This window comes from Rhineura floridana, chromosome 5 (assembly GCF_030035675.1).
Source record: "Rhineura floridana isolate rRhiFlo1 chromosome 5, rRhiFlo1.hap2, whole genome shotgun sequence".
NCBI lineage: Eukaryota > Metazoa > Chordata > Lepidosauria > Squamata > Rhineuridae > Rhineura > Rhineura floridana.
The window spans coordinates 4,232,999-4,257,117 of record NC_084484.1 but is presented as its reverse complement, the minus strand read 5'-3'; the positions used below and the strand labels follow the sequence as shown (position 1 = coordinate 4,257,117).

The following is a 24,119-nucleotide window of genomic DNA, read 5'->3' as shown; positions in this document are numbered from 1 at the left end:
TTCAAGTCGATTATGACTTGTGACCCTATGAATCAGTGAGTACACCCTGCTACATTCTAAACCAGGGATTTGAGAAGGCCCATTGTCGTTATCCAATCTATCCACCCCAAAGGGGCTTCAGATTCTGAGGGAAAGGGCAGTTAAATAGCATGCTAAGTGCATTGCTTTCCTCCTGTGCTTAGTTTTGTGGCTTTCTGCCTAACCACAAGGCCAGTCTTCCTTTTAGCCTTAAATAACCTGCATATGCTTCTAGAGACGACTCAGGTTCTTCTGAAGCATCTGGGTCCCAATCACCATGGAGACCAAACCACCTTTCTTTGACCAGCCGGCAGGTGTCATGCAGCCCAGGGGACTGGTGCTATGTCATGAGCTGATTCTTCTAGTTGGTACTTCCTTGTTTTCATTTTAGCCTGCACAGTTAGAGTATATCCCACGCCATCTGATCCAGGGGTCAGGACCCCTGAGCATACATTCTAAACAATAAAAGTCTATTGCCAGTTCTTTCAATACTCTGTGGTGAACATGAGTGAATAACTTTGGCATGGGTAGCCAGAGTTAGGCACTCTTCCAGGGGAGTAAGAGTGCCCAAACTCCATGAAGTCAGACTCAAATGCAGAGGTGTGCTTTTATTTTATAAGTTTAATAAAAAATTTCATCTCACACCACTCCATGAGTCAGCTTCTCTACAGTACTTAACTAGGCATAACTATACCCGGCTAAATACAATGTTGCAGCAATTAGTCACATCCCCTTCACAGCCTTAAGTAAGGATGGGAGGGCACCTTACTTGCATGAGCTCAGTGTCACTGAGGAAAGTGCATATGCAAATATTTGCTTCCCCTAAGAGGGACGGTAAAAGCCCTTTGAGATTGCTGCCGCCACCTCCTGTGTGTGTGCAGCGAGGGAGGCTGGCCCAGTCTGCCAAGGTCCTCCCCTTCCATAGGTGGGCTTTGAGGTGGCAGCAACAGCACGGGCAGGGAAGGGAGTGGAGCTACGTCGGCAAGATCCTCTTCCCAAGGAGGAGCAGGGCTGCTCAATGACAATGATGGTGTGGGCAAGAAAGGGGGGCTTGGAGAAGGCAGTGAGGCAGCTTCCGGAAGAGGTGGTGCTGGCTCAGAGGCAGTGGGGTCTATAGGGGCTGAACTGTCACTGTCCACGGCATGGGAGTCTGCAAGCTCCAGCGTGTCCGAAGGCTTGCCACTTGTGCCTTCCTCCAAATCCCAGTCTGCCTCCTCATCGCTCCAGTCACTCCAAGCCTTTTCCAGGGGACTCATGATAAAAAAAGACTGTGGGGTTGGCAATAATATAGTTGGCTCTGTTCTCCAGCCAGCCTCTCCACTGATGCATGGCTCCTTGTTCCCCAGAGGGGGATTCATAGCATGCTGCTACTGTAGCAATATCTAATACTTTGGAATTGACTTTTGGACCACTTGCTGGAAAGGCTGGCCACCAGAGTTAAAGAACATCTCCAAGTTACCTGCCAGCTGTTTTGATGCTGTGCCCCACTTGTCATTAGTGATAAGCTGTTTAGAGGATCAGTTATACCAACTGCACAACTTCTGAATAGTTACCATCGAGCATAAAATATCACGACAAAATAATGAAATGTGATGATCCCAATGTGTTTTTCAAATATCAATCTTCTTCAGGGGATCAACTGAAAAATATGTTAAATTTATCAGAAATTTAATGGAATTATGCAATGTGTGGCAAATTACTCACAAAGAGTTTCATGTTGGCAAAGAAATTCTGCACTGCGTGCTCCATATTCTATTACATTTGGTTTATCATATTTTTCAGCTGATCACCTGAAGAAGACTGATGTTTGAAATATATTGGGGTTATCAGATTTCATTACTTACTTGTTCAGGTATTGTTGTTCAGGTAATCCTGCATCTGTGGATGGTGGTACAGCCCTCTTCCTTTCCTTGGACTCCATCAACCTCAGTTAACATTGTCTGTGATTAGAGATGATGGGACTTGTAGTCCAGTAACATCTGGAAGGCCACAGCTTTCCCACCTCTGCCCTAAACTGTTCATGTTATGGGACACCAGCTACAAATGTAGTAAACTGCTCTGCACTATCAGACTGTTGGTTCTTCTAGACCAGAGCTGTCTAGATTGACTGGCAGTAACTATCTGCTCAATTTCACATTTCTTTGCTTTGTGTCATTCCTGCTGTTCTGACCTTATACCTCAGCAGAGCACTTTCTGCCACTGAATTCCTGATACTTGCTGAAATGTCTGATGCTATTCATGGGTCACCAACATGGATACAGCAACTGTAGGTGCACATGCACACACAGAGGCCTCCCCTGGCACTCGCAGGGTACCCAATGAAAGGGTTTTTTTCTGGCCTAATTGTTGTGGGGTGTGTAATCTTCCTGGAGATTGCAGTCAGGGAGAGAAGGTTAATGCTTGCCTCCCTAGCTGCAGCCTTGAGAAAGAGCATGCCCCCCATTAGCCTTGGGGGGGGGAAGCAAAACACCTTTTTCAGACCTAATCACTGGGGCAGAGGAAGTAAATGTGTGGTTGCAATGCTTGTGTGGTGTGCATACAACAGTTTCTCAAGTTTGCAAATGTGCCCATGGGCTCAAAAAGATTAGCACCCCTGGTATAGATGTACACAACAGTTAAGTCTTCACACTTCAGTGTGATTAATGTTCTAAATGAGATGTATTCTGCAGACAAAGTTTATCATTGGCCCTCTTTTGATGTAACGTTTAAAACACAGTTTCTCATTCTAAGGATGAACTGTAGAGAGCCTCAAGCCCATGTACTCCTCTTTCTTCTCTCCTCTGGCATAGTTGCAATATTAGAAGCTTATGCCTCAGACTAATTACAGTTTAGTGTGTCATCTGTGCTTCATTTGGTTTAGTTGAAATAGGTCAACTTCATAAACTGATTTGAACTTGGCTTGTTTTAAGTAATCATAGTTAAAGTTGACTATTGTTTGTCTGGGTTTGAACAACATGGCAGGCTGCAGTTAATGTAAAGTAGAAGTTAAAGTTTCTAATCTGCTTCTCTGAGCTGCACCAGAGGGAGAGAGTACATGAGCCTGAGGCTTATTCTTGTTAATGTTAAAGTATGGTTTAGCATACTTCCAATCTTCTGTCTCTTGTTTCACCATGCACTGTCTCTTCCTCAATGTCCTCTATGATTGCAGCAAAATTTTAAAATGTGAATAGAAGTTCAAACTTATTAAGAAAAAGTCTTCTAAAGTAATTCATAATCCCATAGTTTTTCAAAAACAATATCTTGGGGAGGGGGGTTACTTTTTAGATCTTTTGTAATGATTGACTAGGTGCCCTCAGAATCCAGTATGTTCAACTAGACAAATCGCTCATAGTTTCATCATTCTGAAGTATATATAATGCCAGCTTTTATTTCCTTTTTGTTTAATATCTAGTTGGGCAGTTGTATCCTGTGTCATGTTTTTTAAATGTTATATAGAAATACTGCCACTTTTGTGTATTGGGGGGGGAGAGGGCACAATCAATCATGGTCCAGATGTGGTCTCCACATGTGGAGGAATTGTCATAGTATTCAACAAAACCCTGTTTCATCCTTTATCCTTCACCCCAGCACGTGCAGCAAGCCATTGCTGGATCAGAAAATTATGCAACTTGGATGAGAAGGAAGGCTGAATGAAGATATATGAGAGGCACACAGTCTCCATAGTGGCTTGATGAAGTGCTTGCACAAAGGCAAGGCAGATCAGTTAATGATTCATTTCAATCGGGTTTTAGGCCCGGTTTCGGTACTGAGACAGCCTTGGTCGCCCTGTACGATGACCTATGTCGGGAGAGGGACGGAGGGAGTGTTACTCTGTTGATTCTCCTTGATCTCTCAGCGGCTTTTGATACCATCGACCATGGTATCCTTCTGGAGAGGCTCGCGAAGTTGGGAGTTGGAGGTACTGCTTGGCAGTGGTTCCGCTCCTACTTGGCGGGTCGTCTCCAGAAGGTAGTGCTTGGGGAACATTGCTCGACACCGTGGGCTCTCCAATGTGGAGTCCCGCAGGGGTTGGTTTTGTCTCCCATGCTTTTTAACATCTACATGAAGCCGCTGGGTGCGGTCATCAGGAGTTTTGGAGTGCGCTGCCATCAGTACGCTGATGACATGCAGCTCTACTTCTCCTTTTCATCCTCTTCAGGTGAGGCTGTCAATGTCCTGAACCGTTGCCTGGCTTCGATAATGGACTGGATGAGAGCTAATAAACTGAGACTCAGTCCAGACAAGACTGAGATGCTGTTGGTGGGGGGTTTCTCTGATCAGATGGTGGATATTCACCCTGTTCTGGACGGGGTTACACTCCCCCTGAAGGAGCGGGTTCGTAGTTTGGGAGTATTTTTAGACCCTTCCCTGTCACTCAAGGCTCAAGTAGCCTCGGTGGCACGGAATGCGTTCTACCAACTTCGATTGGTAGCCCAGCTACGTCCATATCTGGACAGGGAGGACCTCACCTCAGTTGTCCATGCTCTGGTAACATCTCGACTGGATTACTGCAATGCGCTCTACGTAGGGCTGCCTTTAAAGACGGTTCGGAAACTACAGCTTGTGCAGAATGCGGCGGCCAGACTGATTACGAGGACCAGGCGGTCTGAACATATAACACCTGTTCTGGCCCACTTGCACTGGCTACCAATATGTTTCCGGGCCAAATTAAAAGTGCTGGTTTTAACCTATAAAGCCTTATACGGTGCAGGACCACAATACCTGCTGGAACACCTCTCCCGATATGAACCTGCCCGTACACTACGATCAACATCGAAGGCCCTCCTCCGAGTTCCAACTCATAGGGAAGCTCGGAAGATGGTAACAAGAACTAGGGCCTTCTCAGTGGTGGCCCCCGAACTGTGGAATAGTCTTCCCAATGAGGTGTGCTTGGCGCCGACGTTGTTATCTTTTCGGCGCCAAGTTAAAACCTTCCTCTTTTCTCAGGCATTTTAGTTTGGTTTTTTTTAAAGTATGTTTTAATTGATTTTAGATCTGTGGATTTTTACTTACGTGTTCCTCGCACTGAATTATAGGATTTTATTGTATATATTTATATTTTTTCTGTTGTACACCGCCCAGAGAGCTATGCTAGTCGGGCGGTATAGAAATTTGACAAATAAATAATTTAACAAATAAATAAATAAGCTCTGTGCTGAGCCCTGAGTGCATGGGCACTTCATACAGGCTAAGATGGATCATGCTCATATTCTTTATCCATTTATTATTTATTTATTTAGCACTATCATTGTCCATGGCACTTTACAGACTATAAGAGGATAGGTCCCTGCCCTAACAAGCTCATAGTCTAAAATTTGACACAGGAAAAACAGAGGAGGGGAGGGAGGCAGAACTAAGCAGCGGAAGTGTGATTATTTCAGTTGCATGTACTTGGACTTTGTTACGGTATGACAAGTCATTATTTAAAAAAAAATGTATTTAAGAGGTTTATATTTCTAGGATAACTTACATGAAGCAAAATAAAATCTAAAAACAATAATAAACCAGTGTGGTATTTAAACCATCTCTATAAAGGTCGAGAGGACTGGAGGCATAAAAAGTCCACCTGGCACTGGAAGGACCTTAGAATAGGTGTGAGGCAAGGCTCTGTGGGGAAAGTGCTCCTCAAGCAGGGGACTGTTGCTAAGAAGGCCCCTCTCCTCAGACACCACCTGCTTCGGCCCGAAAGCAGGGGCACCCCGAGGAGGGCCACTGTGTGATGGCCATTTTTTTCCCTTAAAAAAAATCTATATCTTTGGGGCATTTCTTCTTGTCTCCTTTTTTCCTCTTCTTTTTTTCAATGTATACTTTAGAAACATTCTAAAGTCTGTTGTTTCCAGCATAATCATGTGGCAGAATCCTTTGACAAAGTATCTCGACATAAATCCCTGGTGAATTTCTGAAGAATCCTATAATGGTATTCCATTAAATTAAGATTGAGACAGATGGAATTTTGCTTTTTTCTTCTGTGTATAAGAATGTAGCTGTAAAGTCTCTTGAGTTATCCCTGTATTTGGGGGCGGGGGGAGGCAGGGAGGGGCAGAACCACACATACCAAAGAAGTGGAAGCATGTCTTCTTTCATTGCCTCATAGTTTTTTTGGAAAAGAATTCTCCATAGGAGTATGTGTGTGTGAGAGAATAACAGAACAGTCAGGTTGCTGTGTGTGGGTGTGGGTGGTAGCTGTGCCTTGGATACTTCTTTCTGAACAATATTCTTAGTGCATAGTGATGCAGCAGCTTGTAATAAGAGCCAGTTCGTTTGCTATTCAGTGCTCCTAATATGTTTATTTAAAGCATTTTTACCCCACTCTACAGCCAAAAAGCCTCATAGACCAGTTTATATGCCATGTAACAGTTTTTTGTCCAGAGTATTTGTGTTTCGTAGAATAAATGCACATTTGTTGCATAAGATCCAGAAGTCTTTCTTTATGACAATACTGCATTTTACAAGGACTCAAAGTACTTTATATTGTAATGTAGGAAAGGAGATTCTTCCACAAGTATCACAACCATCAGAACACGCTAAGAGTCCTGCTGGATCAGACCAAAGGCCTCTTTGGCTAGCATCCTATTTCCCACAGCGGCTGACCAAATGGTTATGGGAAGTCTAAAAGCAGGGCGTGGGCTCAGCAGTTGTTCCTCACTGTTGTTCCCTGGAATACTGCTTCTGATCCTGGAGGATATTATTATTATAAGATGTCTTACCTCCCCTTCACCGTGATGTCGCAGGGTGGGTTAGAACAATTTAAAAATATAATCTAAGACAGTTAAAACCAATTGCAGTCAAGAGAATAGGGTGGCTCCTAAAATAGATATCTCAGGTGTCGAAAGGCCAGAGTAAGAATGAATGAAGGCGCCAGACACACACACACACCCATCTCTTTCCCAACAAATGTTGTCAACCAGGGTGACCAAGCAATTTTATTGCCATAACTGAGCCTGAAGCTGAAGTGGATCCAGATAAACGTTTTCCTCCAAAATGCCTGAAGTTGGGCTGCCACCACCTTCTCGAACGCCTTGCCCCAAAAGGGAATATTTGCCTCTGGACAATAGTTGTTTAATACCTCTGGGACCAAGGAGGTCCTCTGAAGGAGGCCACTCATCACCACCTTTTTCAAGGCAGGTGATACTTCCCTCTCCTCCAGTGAAGCATTAGTCGCTCCCTGGACCCACCCAGTCGATCCTCTTTGGCTAGCTTTAAGAAGCCAAGGTCAAGGGGGCAGGTGGTTGGTGGTACTTCTTCAAGCATCCTCAGGCTGCAGAAATTGAAAATGATCAGGTAGAGATGGAATAGTCAGTGCTCTGGACACTACCATTGGACTTGTTCCAACTGTGGCATCTAAGTCTGAGTGATTTTGTCCCATAAGTGCCTCGCAATTTGATAGAGCAAGTTGTTGAGAGTGTCAGAGCAACGCTGCCTTGGTCGGATAAGAAAAGCCCATTCACCACTTAGAAAAGCTCTGCCGGACAGCTATTTGTGGATTAGTTGTAATAAAGAAACTTCCTGATGGGTGTTAGCTGTAACACAGAGAGTGATCTTGTTAAGGACAGGGCTAGGTAATAGGGTCTTTAAATGAGAAAGCATATAGGTAGTGTGTTGCTTGTAGACATAACAATATGATTTTCCCACTGGGGAGTGGCAGAGAGGTCACAAGGAGTTTCTGGCCAATCAAACTCACAGCTGGGTAGCAGAGGTGTCCTTCATGGGGAATGATGGACATTTACATGTCCGTAGGAAATGTAAATGTAGAGTTAATTAAATTGCCAGCAGAAGATGTGAGCTGAAAAATGGGAGTACGTAATCTAATTGCTGGGGAAAGCCCATTGTAACTTTTCTCAGAGTTATATAATATGTAAATATTAGGGGCTGTGCCCCTGCTTGCCACTCGCCAATACCCCTCCCTTTACCCCCCTTTACAGGTCACAAAAGCCAACTCCCCCTTTACACCCTTTACTTGCCTCCATCTCTGTTTCCCTCCTCCACTGGACTAGTGGCTCTCAGAAGTCTTTTGTCATATTGTAGTTCACAGTGTCACCCATCAGCAGCCAAGCGAATTACTGCGTGATGACCTCCTTAGACAAATATAGTAGATGGGCTACTTGCATTAGATATGGCCAAGATTCCAGGGACTAATTAGGCGTGCACTCATGTTGTTGCTGTTGCTGCTATAGTAGGGAGAGGACCTCCATATGAGTGGAGAGGATCTTTGGCAGGAACCATTGGAGCTTCCCTTGATATTTAGCTTGAACTATTATAGCTTTCTCTGATTCCTTGCAATAGTGCTGTGCTCATTGCTCAGAGCAAAACCCAAATACACACAATCTTGTACAGGCTCAGCTGAACCTAGCTTCTTGGAGCACTTGGGGTCCCAAGTGTTCTGGAGAGATTTGACCCTCTTGACTTTCCCTTTCAACTTTCTTTTTACCAGTCCCCTCATCCTGAGAAATAAAACATGACTGTGTTGGACTTCGTTATGCATGGGTTTGTCAAGAAAAAATCCTGTCAAACTAATCTCATCTTTTTTTTCGATCGGGTCACTAGCCTAGTAGATGGTGGAAATGCTGTAGATGTCATCTATCTAGATTTCAGCAAAGCGTTTGACAAAGTCCCCCACAACCTTTTGATTAGCAAACTCGTCAAATCCGGACTACATGGAAATACTGTCAGGTGGATTCACAACCAGAGCTTGGAAGATTACTTTTAAAAAGTAATAAATTACAGTTACAATTACTTGGCCCAAAGAAGTAGTAATTACCGTTACAATTACAATTGATCTGAAAGTAACTGATTGCTTTACCTTTTCTCAAAAGTAATCACTACAATTACCATTCAGTTACTTTTTTAAAAAAACTCCTACAAGGTGCTGGCCTTGGCTGCTGCACATCTAAGAAGCCTAAAACAATATTAAAAATAAACACACACACACAGGGGGTAGTAGAATAAAAAAAATTATCCATAAGATTAACATAATGGCATAACAGAATCTCACATCCCCCCAAGCAATGAAGATACCCCAACACTTGAAATCAAATTTTACACTTGCAATGCTTTTATAATATGTTTCTGTTATGTCTCAAAAGAACAAGATGCTCAAAGAGCATGTCAGACAAGGAATGTCTTTTTACAGTCATTACGTTGCCACCAGTACTGAACAGGCGTTCTACTGCGGCGCTTGAAGGCATGCCTGTGTTGTGCTGCAAAAAACACCGCAGCACACGTGGAAAGCCATGGAGTGATGACACTTCCCTGCTGGGAGACCTCAGGTACCTCACCAGTTCCTCCTCAGCAGTGTCCACTGCTGACTTCTTGCCCTGGGGCAGAAAGTTAAAGAAGTCATCTCCTAAGTCATCGCCTTCCTGGTCTTTATCTGAAGACTGATCACTGTCCTCATTAAGTACACCCATCTTTATTTCAGCTTTCAACAAGGCTTCCATTGTGTATCTAAGAAAGAGAGAGGATATGTTAACACATATATGTTAGGAAACCATCATCTGCTCTTCATTTCCTGATGCTTGTCATGTCCCTTGGTTCAGGGTCCAGCCTGAGCCTGTGGATGATGACATGGAAGGTAGGAAGGTGACCAATTCACCACACTCATGGGGCAGCACAGCAGACCCTTAAGGATTACCTGCAGCAACCCAAGGTTGTGATGAGGAGCCCCAGGAAGAAAAGGACCAGCCCCTGCCCACCACCTTAAGCCCTCTGATGCATCCTTTGAGACAACATTTCCCTTGGAGTAATCCACCCAAAGGGCTTCCCTAATGTTCTTACTTGTTGGTATGGGTGGTGGCCTGACACGATTCCAGCCAATCTAGTTTGAAGCAAGGGTGTAGGCAGGCTGCCAGAAGAAGCCTCTTGTCCTCCCAGATAGCTGCAATCCGCTTTCTTAGCGCTTCGCGCACACCTCTCGGCAGCTGAAAACAGTATGTGTACCTCTCAGGTTTGTTTTCCAGTCCTTCTAACTTGCGGTCCAGATTGCAGAGCGTTGGTAGCAAATACCCCATGAACATGCCGTTCTCCCGTTGCAGGATATCTAGGGACTGGTCTAGTGGCTCTATAATCTCTGTGTATTCCTGTACCACTTCAATCTCAGCAGCTGTGATCCTGGACAAGGAGCAGCGGTCCATTCTGGCATGCATTTTTAGTGGCACAGTTGACAGGAGCTCATGTAGTTGCTTCAACGCATCAAAGGTGGAATTCCACCTGGTTTTATTCGGTACCTTCAGATACACACCACATTGCGCACGGATATACTCAGCAATCTGTGCTGACTGGTTCTGCTTGGACCACAACTTGCTGCACTTTCCCATCAAGGAACGAAAGTGTTTCTTGAAAGGACCAAGAAGACTACTTTTGGAGGAGTCAGAAAGCATGGCCTCTATGTCTTGTGTTGCCACAAGGTTGAGGGTGTGACTAGCACATCTCTGGTGTGGTGGTAAAACAAAATCCTCTCCTGAGTCTGCAGCTTCTTCCTCTGCCTCAGGTCCTGTGTCCAGGATCTCACAGATAGGCACAAACTCCACCTCATCCTCCTCCTCCTCCTGGTTATCACCATCATCGTCACTGGTGCCTGCAGCTTCCACTGGTTCTTTGGCCATGAAAACTCTGAACGCTTTCACAAAGTTGGAGCCATTGTCTGTAGTAGTGCACATAACTTTGTTGTGGATCCTGTACTGCACATGTACATCATGCAGTGCTTTTGAAAGGACATCGTATGTATGGCGCCCCTTCAGACGCTTACAAGCCAAGGCCCCGGACCTCACGTTTCAGGGTAGTTGGGTTGATCCAGTGGGCTGTTACCCCAAAGTAACTCTTCTTGCCATTGGTCCAACAATCTGCAGTGGTTGCTATATATGCCACAGCACCCATTCGGTTTGCAAGAGTTTCTCTCATGTGGCATGCTCTCTTCTCAATTCTGTCTCTCAGAGTCTTGGCACATATGATGGTGAGATCTTTGGGGAGTCCAATGCGAACCAGATTAATGAATGATGGTTTGTCCACAGTCTGAAGTGGTAATGTCTCCTCTACAATGAAATCAATGATTCTCCTGTCGAGATTGCTCTGGGTGTCCCTGCCAGATCCCCACCTCTCAAGGTTGTCTGCTGCTGCTTCAGCATTTTGGGAGGAGGGGTGTCATGCATTGGTTCAGGAAGGCCACGTCTCCTTGCCTTTATTGCTTCTTCAATTGCTCTCAGCTTCTCAGGGTGTCCCCTCTGAGGAAGAAGAACAAAGCATGAATCCAAGAAAAAATGGAAGAGGAACTTCACAATTTAAACGTAAATAGACAATGGACTCTTTGAGGACCAGCATGACAAAGGCTTACCTCAAAATGTTTCTTCACATTGGATGAGGAGGAAACAGCTGATCTCAGATTTTTGATCCTTGGAAGGCAGTAATTGCATCGTACAACAACATTTTTCCCACTCTGGCTCACAAATGCACAAGCTTTCTCAAAGCCAAACCATGGTACTTGCTGTTCTGCAGATGTGGCTGTGGGCAACTGGCACTGCTTCATGCCCTCCTCCTCCTCATGCACAGGGCCTCCTTTCTGAACCTCACTTTCTAGTTTTGCCTCCTCAGGATCAACAAGCTGTGACTCAAGTGGCCGGAGTAACTGACTGCTGCTCTCAGCAGCAAAACCTGCAACAGGCGTCTCTGTAATAAACAAGAGATAATGCTCCTATATGGGTGAACTTCAGCTGTGATGTGCCCCCATCTCTTCCCCATGCTGCAAGATCTCCCAGTCAGAGTGGAAGTAAGCAGGTCGATAGCACAATGAAAAGAGATCTTATTTGCATCATTTTTGCTCACTGAATAACCCTGCCTGGGCCAGTCTAACCTACTATCTCACAGGGTTGTTGTGAGAACAAAATGAGACTAGGGTTCAAATCCCCACATAGCCATGAAGCTCACTGGGTGACCTTGGGCCAGTCACTGCCTCTCAGCCTCATGAAAACCCTATTCATAGGGTCACCATAAGTTGGAATCAACTTGAAGGCGGTACATATATTTTTTTATTTTGAATATGATGATTATGATAATAAATATGCAGCATTTCAAATTAATTCTGTATGAGAAGCATTCCATGCCAAGCTTGGAAAACCAAGGCTGAGATATAAAATGTAGACAAAAATACTTTTGACAAAATGCCGTTTATTTTTTGTATCTATATCTATAATTAGCAATACAGCTGAATGATGTATGTAAAGTATTTTTTTCTTTCCCTTTTCTTTTTTATTAATATTTTAGTACTACTGCTAAAGTTCTGATGAAAGAATAAAGCATTCAGTAGCCAAATTCAAATGATTAGAACACATCACATAAATTCCACTGAAGTTGGAGCTTTTGCCATAGAAAATGAAAAAAACATATAACCTATGATAGCCCAATAGACAATCAGAACTAATATAAAACCCTATTGCTTCTCATTTGCAAATCTTGCAAGATCTAAGGTAACTCTAGATCATGTGAGTTCAGGTGATGCATGTTATGTACATTTGTATAGATATTAGCAGAGATTGTCAACAGTCTTTGATGCTTGTGTGTGCCAATGTGTGCGTTTGTGACAGGCTTTTACCCTGCACTGAGATCACTGAGACTTAAGACTTAGTAAAATAAGAAAAGCTATTTCATTTATTGAAATATATCGTAGATAGGAAAGGCATACCTAGTTCTAAGTAACTAACTTGGAGGCGCAACACCCAGGTTTGGGAGTTGCCCTCACTGCCCCTTCTTCATGTCTACTGGAGAGTGACAGAATAGGGCTAGAAGCAAATAGAAAGCAAAAACGGAAAGTAGGGTAACATCTAGAGAAATACTCCCCTTTACATCTCTCCTTTCTTTCTTTCTGTATATATATATATATATTTATTTATATTTATATATATCCCGCCCTTCCTCGCAGTAGGAGCCCAGGGCGGCACTGACAGTGGTTGACCTTCACTTCCTAAAAAGCAGTAATGATGAAACCCCTCAACATTGCCTATTGCAGCCTGTGCAGCTTTGGCACTGTTCATCTTATTGAAGCTTACTTGAGCTTCTGCTTTTTGCACCTGCACATTCTTTTCTAGGCAGCAATTGTGTTGCAGCGACTGCACCACACAGCCTGAGACTTTGGTCACCACATGGCAATGTCATCAAGAAAGGGCTTGCACATAAATACACAAGCCTGGGCTGTGATGAGAACAGATTAATCTCAACTCTGAAATTCACTGTATGCGAACTGAACGGTACTTGTCTTCCTGGTCAAATTATTTTTTTTTTTAAAAAAAACAAACTCTAGGGCTACAAGCTTTAATTTTCAGCAGATGAATTAACTAAAAGGAGAGTTGATTAATCAGTGGGGCCTATTTTTATTGGTAAGAATGAGTTTTAATATGAGACACTTGTTTATTGTTTTTAGAGTAATTTTGTGTGTTACTGTACTGGGGAATGCATGAAACAATAACAAAGATCAGCCTTGATTTTTTTTAACTGTGTGCCCTAGAGCTTCTGTATTGAATTCTTCATTGTCTTGCACTCCTTTTAATTATTATATTCTGGAAATTCTTATAGATTTGAAGTCTTGGTGATAAGCAAATCAATTGAAATGTAATTGATCAATTTATTGAAAGGGAGAGGATTAATCAGTTAAACATTTTAATTTTACATTGCCCAGATATTCAGCTGCAATAAATGAATTTTTTTCAACAAGAGGTGATCTTCACAGGTACCCCGCCTGGGGATGCTGTTGGAGAGATTGGGGTTTACAGGAGTTGTCTCTCTCTGGGACTGGGAATCTCTCTCTTTCTCACAGAACATGAGTTTGAGAGCTGGGGGACTGAGAGGAGGAGCTGCGAGGACCCTACTTCTCACCTCATCTCTGCCAAGAACAAAAAAATCAGCCTTAAGCCATTTATTATACGCCTAATGATTTTTTATTTTTATTATTATTATTATTATTATTACTGAGACAGTTTTTGTCCCACATACAATTCAGTCTTGTGATTAAACAGGACAAAAATAGAAATAAAAAGAAAGATGGAGTTCAAATAAATATACAATAAAAAGCTAGCCGGCATTTTAAAAGGCAGGAGTGCTCTGTCTGGATAAATACAGCACACAGGTATGCATGGGAACAAGGGGGAGAGTTCAAAAAGCGGGGGAAGGAAGAGAAGTAGGCCGAAGTTTCGGAAGTGCCTTGTGATTGATGGAGGGGGCGGCAAATGTCCTATATGATACGCTTGTGAGAGTCAGAGAGAGAACAGATCTTTAAAAAGAGTGTTTCTCTTTTGGGACATGCAACTAACTCTCACCCAGAGCTAAGAAAAACCTCGGTTAAAAGTTAGTGAGCCCAGCTTCATCCCGTCACTCTGGCAGTGCAGGTGGCATGATGTGAGCAATGCCTGGCCCTGCATAGCATAACCATTTTTGTCTTGTCCTGGATCCAGATCAAAGCTTTAGAAAGTGGTTTCAAATTCAGAGGCTGGGAAAGGGAGGGGTTTGCTTGCCAGGGCAGCTCTATTTCTTCACAGTTGGAGTGGAGGGGTCAGGAAGGCCCCCCAACCCCTGGGCAGAGGGGGCACGCTGCGGCTGCTGCTGCCCCTTGCAGGCCCCTTTCTTGGGGGACTCGGCGGGGAGGGACAGCCCACTGTCCTCATAGGCCTTCCGCTTGGCTGCTCCTTTCAGCTGGGCCCCAGCTGGCGAGGAGTTGGCCACGGGGTGCAGCTGCATCGTCAGTTCGCCCAGCTTGGTGAAGGCAGCGCCAGTGGTAGAGAAGATCTCCCCCACCTGGGAAGGCGCGCCAAGAAACGGGTTGGGGTGCTGGGGAGAAGTGGCAGGCACCTGCCACTCCTGTCACCCCCCACAACAGTGGACGGGCAGCGAAGGGGGTGTGGAGGAGCGGGAGGGAAACAGCCCCTCCCCCAAAGTCACTGAGGAAATGGAGAGGGGGGCACCCCCCACCCGAACTCTGTGGGAGCCAAGCAGGATGAAGCCATGCCAAAGTGCCTCTGAGCCTGTGCAGAGGACTTCACTCCTCCCCAGCCTGGAGGCAGGGCAAATGACAGGCAAGTTCATGGGGGGTCAGGAGGTGCGGTGGCCATGGCAGCGAGGCAAGGTGAGGCAGTGGGGGGGGGCAGAAGGTGCCACGGAGGTGGCAGCGAGGCAAGGAGAGGCAGTGGGGGGGGCAGAAGGGGCCGTGGCGGCGGCAGCAAGGTAAGGAGAGGCAGCGGGGGGGTAGAAGGGGCCGCGGCAGCAAGGTAAGGAGAGGCAGCGGCAGGGTAGAAGGGGCCGCAGCGGTGGCAGCGGCGGCAGCGAGGCAAGAAGAGGCAGTGGGGCGGGCAGAAGGTGCCACGGAGGTGGCAGCGAGGCAAGGAGAGGCAGTGGGGGGGCAGAAGGTGCCGCGGAGGCAGCAGTGAGGTAAGGAGAAGCAGTGGGGGGCAGGAGGGGCGGCGGCAAGGAAACGAGAGGCGGTGTGGGGGGGCAGGAGGTGGTGGTACAACGGCGGTGGCGGAGGAACAAGAGGTGGGGTGGGGGCAGCAGGAGGGGCGTTGGCAGCAGCGGGGGGAACAAGAGGCGGGGTGGGGGCGGCGGGTGCAGCAGAACTGTTCAGAACACGCTGTGGGGACGGCAGGGGGCACAAGCGGCGGCGGTGGGGGGGCAGGACATGCAAGGAGGACGGCAGGATGTGCGAGGGAGCGCGCGCGCACACACACACACACACACAAATCATCGTCACTCACTTCCACAGCTCTTCTTCATTCTGCTGCTGCCTTCTCCTCCATTGTCCTTGCCCTGGCTTTTTCCTCCAGCGTCCATTTTTTCTCTCTCAGACGCTAGCGCTCCACAATGCCCTGCCTATTCACATCTTCCCTCGTGCCTCCTAACACAGATCACGAGGGAAGAGAGTCTGCACAGAGGTCCAGTGTGAGGCACATGTCTTGTGTTCACCAATCACAGCCAGGAGCTGAAGACTTCCCCTTGTTCCCGCCCCCAAGTAACGTCCAACCTAACGTGGAAACGTTAAAGTCGCAGCTGAAAAGTAGGGAAATTACTAGTCGTTCCGTTACTTGCCAAATGTAATGGAATTACCCACTCGTTATTTAAAATTGTAACGAATTACAAGTAACTCGTTATTTTTAACGAATTACTTCCAAGGTCTGTTCACAACTGGTTGGAAAACCGTACTCAAAGAGTGGTCGTCGGTGTCTCTGCTTCGGACTGGAAGGAGGTTTCGAGTGGAGTGCCACAGGGCTGTCCTGGGGCCGATACTCTTCAACATTTTTATCAATGACTTAGATGATGGGGTGGAGGGAAGCCTTATGAAGTTTGCGGATGATACAAAACTGGGAGGGATAGCTAACACAATGGAAGACAGGAATAAAATCCAAAGGGACCTGGATAGACTAGAAAATTGGGCTGAAATTAATAAAATGACATTCAATAAAGACAAATGCAGGATTCTGCATTTACGCCACAAAAACAAAATGCACGGGTACAGGATGGGAAATACCCGGCTTAGCAGTAGTGCGTGTGAGAAGGACCTTGGAATTGTAGTGGATCGCAAGTTGAACATGACCCAGCAGTGTGATGCTGTGGCAAAAAAGGCAAACGCGGTTTTGGGCTGCATAAACAGAGCTATAGTTTCCAGGTCAAGGGAAGTAATAGTCCCACTATATTCTGCATTAGTCAGGCCTCATCTGGAATACTGCGTTCAGTTCTGGGCGCCTCATTTTAAGAAAGATATGGACAAGTTAGAGCGGGTTCAAAAGAGGGTGACGAGGATAATAGCCGGTATGGAGAACAAGTCTTATGAGGAAAGGTTGAAGGAACTTGGCATGTTCAGTCTGGTGAAGAGAAGGCTGAGGGGTGACATGATTGCACTCTTTAAGTACCTGAAGGGCTGTCACATAGAGGAGGGTACAGATTTGTTCTCTGCTGCCCCAGAGGGTAGGACTAGGTCTAATGGTTTTAAGTTGCAGGAGCGTAGATTCAGATTGGACATTAGAAGGAACTTCTTGACGGTAAGGGCAGTTCGGCAATGGAACTGACTGCCTAGGGAGGTGGTGGGATCCCCTTCGCTGGATGTCTTCAAGCAGAGGCTGGACAGCTATCTGCAGGAGATGCTCTAGCTGTGGATTTCCTGCTGTGAGCAGGGGGTTGGACTCGACGGCCTACAAGGCCCCTTCCAACTCTATGATTCTATGTGCCCAACAATGTGTCCTCTTGATCCTTGCCCTTCATGGCTGATTACAGCTAGCTGTGGGCAGAGGGATTACTGGGTGGGATTGGAGTGCGATGAACACGTTTTTGCCTGAGAGGGTGGTGCCTGCTGCTTTCAAGGAGGTGATAGTATAGCTACTCCTGAAAAAACCATCCTGGGCCTGATAGTATTTAACAACTACCACCCAGTTGCAAATACAGTAGGGCCCCGCTTTGTGGCGCTCCGCTTTACAGCATTCCAACAATACAGCAGTTGTCAATTGCAGAAAGGCCCCGCTCCTACGGCACTTGTTCCGGTTGTACCCCTTTCTGAGGAAGGTATTGAAGACAACTGTGGCAATGGAGCTACAGCAGTCCTGGAGGAAACTGATTATCTAGGCCCTTTCCAATAGGTCGACCTGATGCATGACCTCTATCAGGAGAGATCTCATCAGCTTTTCATACCATGGTAGCCTTCTGTAGGGATGGGGTTCGCTGCCTAGTTTGGATCCACTTGTATTCCGATAGTCCGTCGTTCAATCCCAATCCACCCTTTTTTTTGTTCCTGCTTGCTTTTGCACTTACTGATTCGATCCTCAGGGTGGGGGTTGGCAGCGAAAAAGAATTATGTGTAAATCCATGGAAGTTAATGGATAATAGCAACTGTAATTACGAAGATAATTACATAAAATCGGGGGGGGGAGGATTTGGGGGGGAAAACCCATGCCGATTACAGCTGTGGCCCATTGCAAGAAATCAGTGCCGGTCCAAAAAGACAGCGGTCTGTCAGATTCAGTCAAAATACAGTACTATGTCCAATTTTGTGGATATTCTCCCCCATCCCTAGCCTCCTGGACCATCTACAGGAGATGGGTTTTCTGGTGTTATCTCCAGTATCATATCTAGAAAGTAGCATTGGATGAGTGTTTCTTGGCCTCCTGGCTCTGGAGCTGTGGTGTGCTGACGTTGGGAGTGGTCATTAGGAGATCTGGAGCAAGGTGTCATCAGTCCACTGATGATACCCAACTCTTATTTCTCTGTAGCATTTGACTTTGGAGTGACTGAGAAGATCCTGGAGTAGTGTCTGGGTAGTGGTGAGCTGGATGAGGGATAATAAACTAAGTCTGAATTCTGGCAAGGTGGTGACACTGTGGCTGAGTGGTTTGTGGGTCCAGGAAGTTGGTAAGTTGCCTGCTCATGATGGGATCGCACTCTCCCTAAAGGAGCAGATGTGTTGTTTGGGGGTGCTCCTGGATACCGCTCTGTCACTGGAGGCAAAGGTGGCTAGGAATGTCTTTTACCAGTTTCAGTTGGTAAGAAAGCTATGGCTGTTCCTGGATCAATATAGCTTAACCGTAGCTGTCCATGCATTGGTAACCTGCAGACTGGATTACCATAATGGACTCCATGGCTGCATTTAAACTGCACTTTTTTCCCCATTTTCCCAACAATTCCTTACCCCATAATTTCTGCATTTTATTTGATCTTTCACACGACGTAAAAGCCACTTCCAGAAATCTAGCCGAATATAGTGGAAGTTTAGTGTTCATTCCCATGATAAATCATTCCAGAAATAATCCATTTGCAAGCTTTGAAACTTGGAAAATCATAGGAGTTGGCGTTAGCTGCATCTGCTTGTGTGACAGGTTGCGATGCAGTATCCTGGCATGCAATGCATTCCCACCCTTTAGGCGCACATCAATTCACCTGATGAAAATTATGCCAGTATTTTATCATACAGGGAGCTGCACCTGTACATGTATATAACGGGTGGGTGATAGCAACAAGCCCGTTATTCATTGTTGCAGTGAGAATTAAATTTAATGGCACTATGTCGGTCAAAAAGCCACAGGACCTTAATGCAACAGGTACTACAGTTTAAAAGGAATGTTAGAAATCAGGACAGAAACACTTTCATTATAATCAGTTAAACTAATTCCACAAATCCCATGTCTGAATGTAGCCTTGAGGCTGGTCTGGAAACTGCAGCTGGTGCAGAACACATTGGCTCGGTTGCTAGTGGGGGCAAACTACTGCCAGCATATAACACCTTACTTATGGGTCTAGCACTGGCTGCCAATCTGCTATCAGGTCAAGGTGTTGATAAAAGGCCTATGCTGCTCACGACCACGTTACTCAAGAGATTACCTTATCCCTTATATCATTCATTGGCGATCACTCGTGGCCAAGTAAGATTGTCTTGGATCCACACAGCCTCCCACAGTGAGGACATAGGTTTCCAGATGGAAGATGGTCGCGATGAGGATTTGTTTGACGTGCCTTCCATTCCATTTAGGACGTTCATGGGCCAAGACTTCCCAGTTCTCGATGTTCATGTTACATTTTTTAAGATTCACTTTAAGAACATCTTTAAACCTCTTTTGCTGTCCACCAATATTCTGTTTTCCATCCCTAAGTTGGGAGTAAAGTATCTGCTTTGGAAGACGGTGATCAGGCATTCAAACAACATGGCCAGTCCAGCAAAGTTGACCTTGAAGGATCATTGTTTCAACACCTGTAGTCTTTGCTTCTTCCAAAGCACTAACATTAGTCCATCTGTCTTCCCAAGTAATTTGCAGAATTTTCTGGAGGCAGCATTGGTGGAATCTTTCAAGAAGTTGGGAGTGGCATTTATAAATGGTCCATGTTACACAGGCGTACAGTAACCATTTTGTAAATAAACATTTTGGTCTCCCTGCGAATATCCTGATCCTTGAACACTCTACACTTCATTCAGGAGAATGCGGCACTCGCAGAGCTCAGACAATGTTGAATTTCATCATCGATGTCAGCTTTTACAGAGAGATGGCTGCCAAGATAGGAGAAGTGATCAAAGCTCTCCAGCTTCACACCATTAAGCTGGATTGATGGTGCTACAGAGGGACTAATTCACACCTGTTGATGAAGCACTTTGGTTTTTTTAATATTAATTGAGAGCCCAAGCTTTCCATATGCTTCTGCAAAGACATTTAGGATCGTTTGAAGATCTTTCTCTGAATGTGCAGAGACCACATTATCATCGGCATATTGAAGTTCTACGACAGAGGTTGACATCACCTTACTTTTTGCTTTCAGCCTACTGAGATTAAGAAGCTTTCCATCTGTTCAGTATGTGATTTCCACACCAGTAGGAAGTTTCCCCTCAATAAGGTGTAGAATCATAGCTATGAAGATAGCAAATAAGGTAGGAGCAATGACACATCCCTGTTTTACACCTGATCCGACTCAGAATGGATCACTCTGAAAGTCATTTTTATCCATAATTGTTGTTGTCATGAAAGAGTCGCAAAATATTCACAAATTTATCGGCATCCAGTTTTCAGAAGGATGGTCCAGAGAGCAGTTAGATTCACAGTCTCAAAGGCCTTGGTCAGATCAATAAACGCCATATATAAAGGTCGATTCTGCTCCCGGCATTTTTCTTGAAGCTGTTGTGCAGTGAAGATCATATCTACTGTCCCCGTGGAAGGGCAGAAACCATTTTGAGATTTGGGGATTTTGAGATTATATACCCAGTAGGTCACTGTGGTCTTAAAGAGACTTTCTCCTAAAGGTTCCAAGATCTCAGAAGCCTGCTCCACAGTAACCTGGGTATATTAACCTGGGGGCCTGATCCACTCAGGGCCCTGTTACCACAGATTCCTAAGTTATCAAGGTGAAACGAGTCCACGTGTGAAAGAATAACACAGTTTATTGATTACACAGTTGGCATATGGATGCAGGATAAATACAATAAAGGCAAAGAAAGCTTACAAATGCTCCTTCATTTGGTAGATCTGGATCTCCACAGTTGCTGTTACACGTGTTCCCAGAGTGTAAAAGGGAGTCGCTGAGGGACCTTGGCTTCTCTAGGCAGACAGGCGCCCTTTCCTCCTCCCAGGGAGAGAACAAAGAAGAGCTTGCCTGTTCAGATTCTCATAGCTTTCTCTCACTAGCTTTGTCATGAGACATGCGGGTTATGAGAGATCACCCCCCCCCAAACCCTAGCTTCTCAGAAGAAGGGAGCCATAAACTCCAGCTTCTCACAGAGAGCGAAAAAACATCCATATCTCAGTAATTAGGTAAGGAGAGAGTGGAGCTATGCAGCTGTGGGACTGGTTATATTTCAAGCACTACTTGCTTGACACAGCTGTGCTGAGCGCAGAGAGTAACTGATCTGTGTACAAGAACCTACCTATAGCGTGGCTCAATATATGGCTTCTTTATCCATATGGGACTCTGTATATGCCTCTGTGCAAGTTCACACTTAATTCCCCGCCATTCTTCCAATAAAAGAGCCCCCAATTATTACATAGGGCTTTTAGTGTGGCTTCTTGTGTTCCGTGGAACAGCATTCCTGTTGGGATACAACAGGCGCCCACTACCTGTAGTTTCCAGAAACAACTGGAGACATTTTTGTTCTGACAAGCTTTCCTAACTGGGTATATACGTCTCTGCCATGGGCATCTCTTTGTATTGTTTTTAAATTTATCTGCTGCTGTTTTTGTGTTGTTTTTAACTGCTTGAGACATGAGGCAGTTCATAACAACAACAGTGTGTGCAGTTATGGTAATGTGTAGTAATCACATGCAACCCTGACACTCATTTTGGCATCTTTTGACATTGAGACCTGATAATGTCCTGACACTGGTACTTTATGGAGTCAAAGAATAGCACCAAGTATCGTTCAAGCAATTTATTATAATATAAGAGGATTCACATATTCATTAAAAAGATGTGAAACAAAATCTATTGACACACTTTCATAAACAGTACATAAACAATAAGCTAAGTTTAGAACCAATACAAAAGTTAGAACTAATTAAAAGCATGCCTGAAAACACACAGAAGAACCAGGATTGAGTACAATGAGCAGGGAAAGAGGGGGTGGGAGGTGAGGAGAGGGGAATGTTGGCTGAATGAGGGGAAGAGGGAGATTTGGCTGAAGGGGTGAACGTTGTACCAGAAGGAACATGGGTGCTGACTAGATACGCTTACTCTAGAAAGACAAGGGGATGTGGTCAGAGGAAGAAGGTAGTTTGAATTGTGACTTTGTAAAGTTTATGGGAAAGTTTCAATACAAGAATCAGGAAAAAGCAATTGGAAAACTCTAGGACATGGCTAAAACATGGACTGAGAATACAAGTTCAGTTTCTGCAAGACAGCTGCAGTAGGTGGCTATGAGGAAAGGAGAATTGGACATTTGGGGGTGAGACAGCCAAGGAAGAAGAAATGAACATAGCAAACAGAAAAAGCACAGGTCTCGCCAAGGAAGAGGGCATGATTGGGCTTGAAAGCAGAAAATGGGGGGGGTGAGGGTTTAGTCAGCTGATGGACTTGCTGTACCTTTCTGTGAGGCTGGAGTTCAGCCTAGTGGAGGTGAGGGTACCGCTTCAGTAACAGAAAGGGATAGAGAAGGGGAGAAAGAGGAGGGGGGATAGTCCATAGGAGAATTACTGGGCAGGGAAGTGAGGTCTCTTTGGGATCCAAAAGATTTCTAGTTGCTAAGGCAAAAGCCCACTGTTTTTATGCCTGATATGGAGAAATAACAACTAAAAAATCCTGTCTTATCAAAAGTCAGGATGTCCTATAACTGGGTTAAGAGGTTGTGGTGTTAGTTAAAGATCCAGCCCTTCCAGATGTAACAAAAGGGAAAAATTAACAAGAATTGCCACCATAGCTGCTAATTACTTCTAAGTTGGGGATTTAGGGTTGTATTCAATGTAGCACTAAGTCAGGGTCCTGTCAGTATTAGGATTTCTCCCCCTTTCTTCCCCTGTGCACTCCCTAAATCTGTTCCAGGGGTTCCCCCAACCTTCTGGAGCAGTTTTGGAGAGAGTGTAAGGGGAGGAGGGGGGAAAGTCCATTGCGCTAATGATAATCCTTGTGCTGACGGAACTAGTTAGCTGAATACTGCACTTTATTTCCCAATTTAATAATTCAAAAAGAGCCAAGGATGCTAGGATTAAGTTGGAAACAAACAATAGGCATACAACAACTGTGCCATGTAAGCAGCCCTGTAGTTGCCTACCTGGTTATCGGTTATGGTTCAGGCTGCTTCTGTGTCTTTCTGTAACTGGAATTTCAGCCATCATTCCCTGACAGGCTGCTCATATAAAAATAATCAAAATTAAGTTGATCTCATAACAGCTTCCTTCACAGTTTGTTCACTTACATTTATGTTAAATTTGATAGCATTGTCTTAACTGTTTTATAACAGGTTCAACAGTAGTTACATCTCACACTTATATTGCCTGGGTGTCACTTTGGATTAAGTCCAAGATAATTGGTGGTAATGTCACAAGTACCTGTTGAATGTTTCCTGTGCCATGTTTTGGTTTTTTAAAAAGCTAATCTTTGACAGGTGTTTAGTGGTAAAGCACATGGTTTGCATGCAAAAGGTTGAATCCCCAGTTAAAGTATCTTTGTGGGCTGAGAAGTAACTCTTAGACTTGTTAGGGCTGCTGATTTGTACGTGCGTGAAGCTTTAGAGACTTGAGTGTTAGCCTGATGTACTATTTTAGGATTGGAGTCTGAAATGGAACAAAACAGAGCAAACAATAAAAAGGCTAACAATTCCAGCAGCTGTTTCTGCCATGTTCTTCATTTTATATCTTACTTCAGTACTTTGAAGGAAGGGCAGATTTGCAGGTCCATGTGCTTGAGGGGCATGAAATTACTGATTATCTGGATAGGCCCCAAGATCAGGTAGGTTTACATCTTTAAACATAGCTATTTTTCTATTTTCTCATTGTGAAATGTTTGGTGTTGGAATTAGCAGCATTGCATACTAAACTAAGTCCTGGAGTGTGGGGAGGAGTGATTGGTTCTTTTCCCATCCTCCCCCATTCTGCATTAGAACTTCAGCTGTCACCACATATATCCTGGTGCAGCTGAGTATTCCAATTCTGGAAAGGATTTTGAGAGTTGTTATTCTTAGCTGGGCTTCTTGTTTCAAA

The 24,119-nt window shown here is 44.9% G+C and overlaps 1 protein-coding gene across 1 annotated transcript in view; it reads left to right on the top strand.

Moving 5' to 3' along the window:
* Positions 1-24,119, top strand: part of GTF2F2 (general transcription factor IIF subunit 2) — a 185,215-nt gene that overhangs the window by 80,438 nt on the left and 80,658 nt on the right. The gene's annotated exons all lie outside the window — the stretch shown is intronic.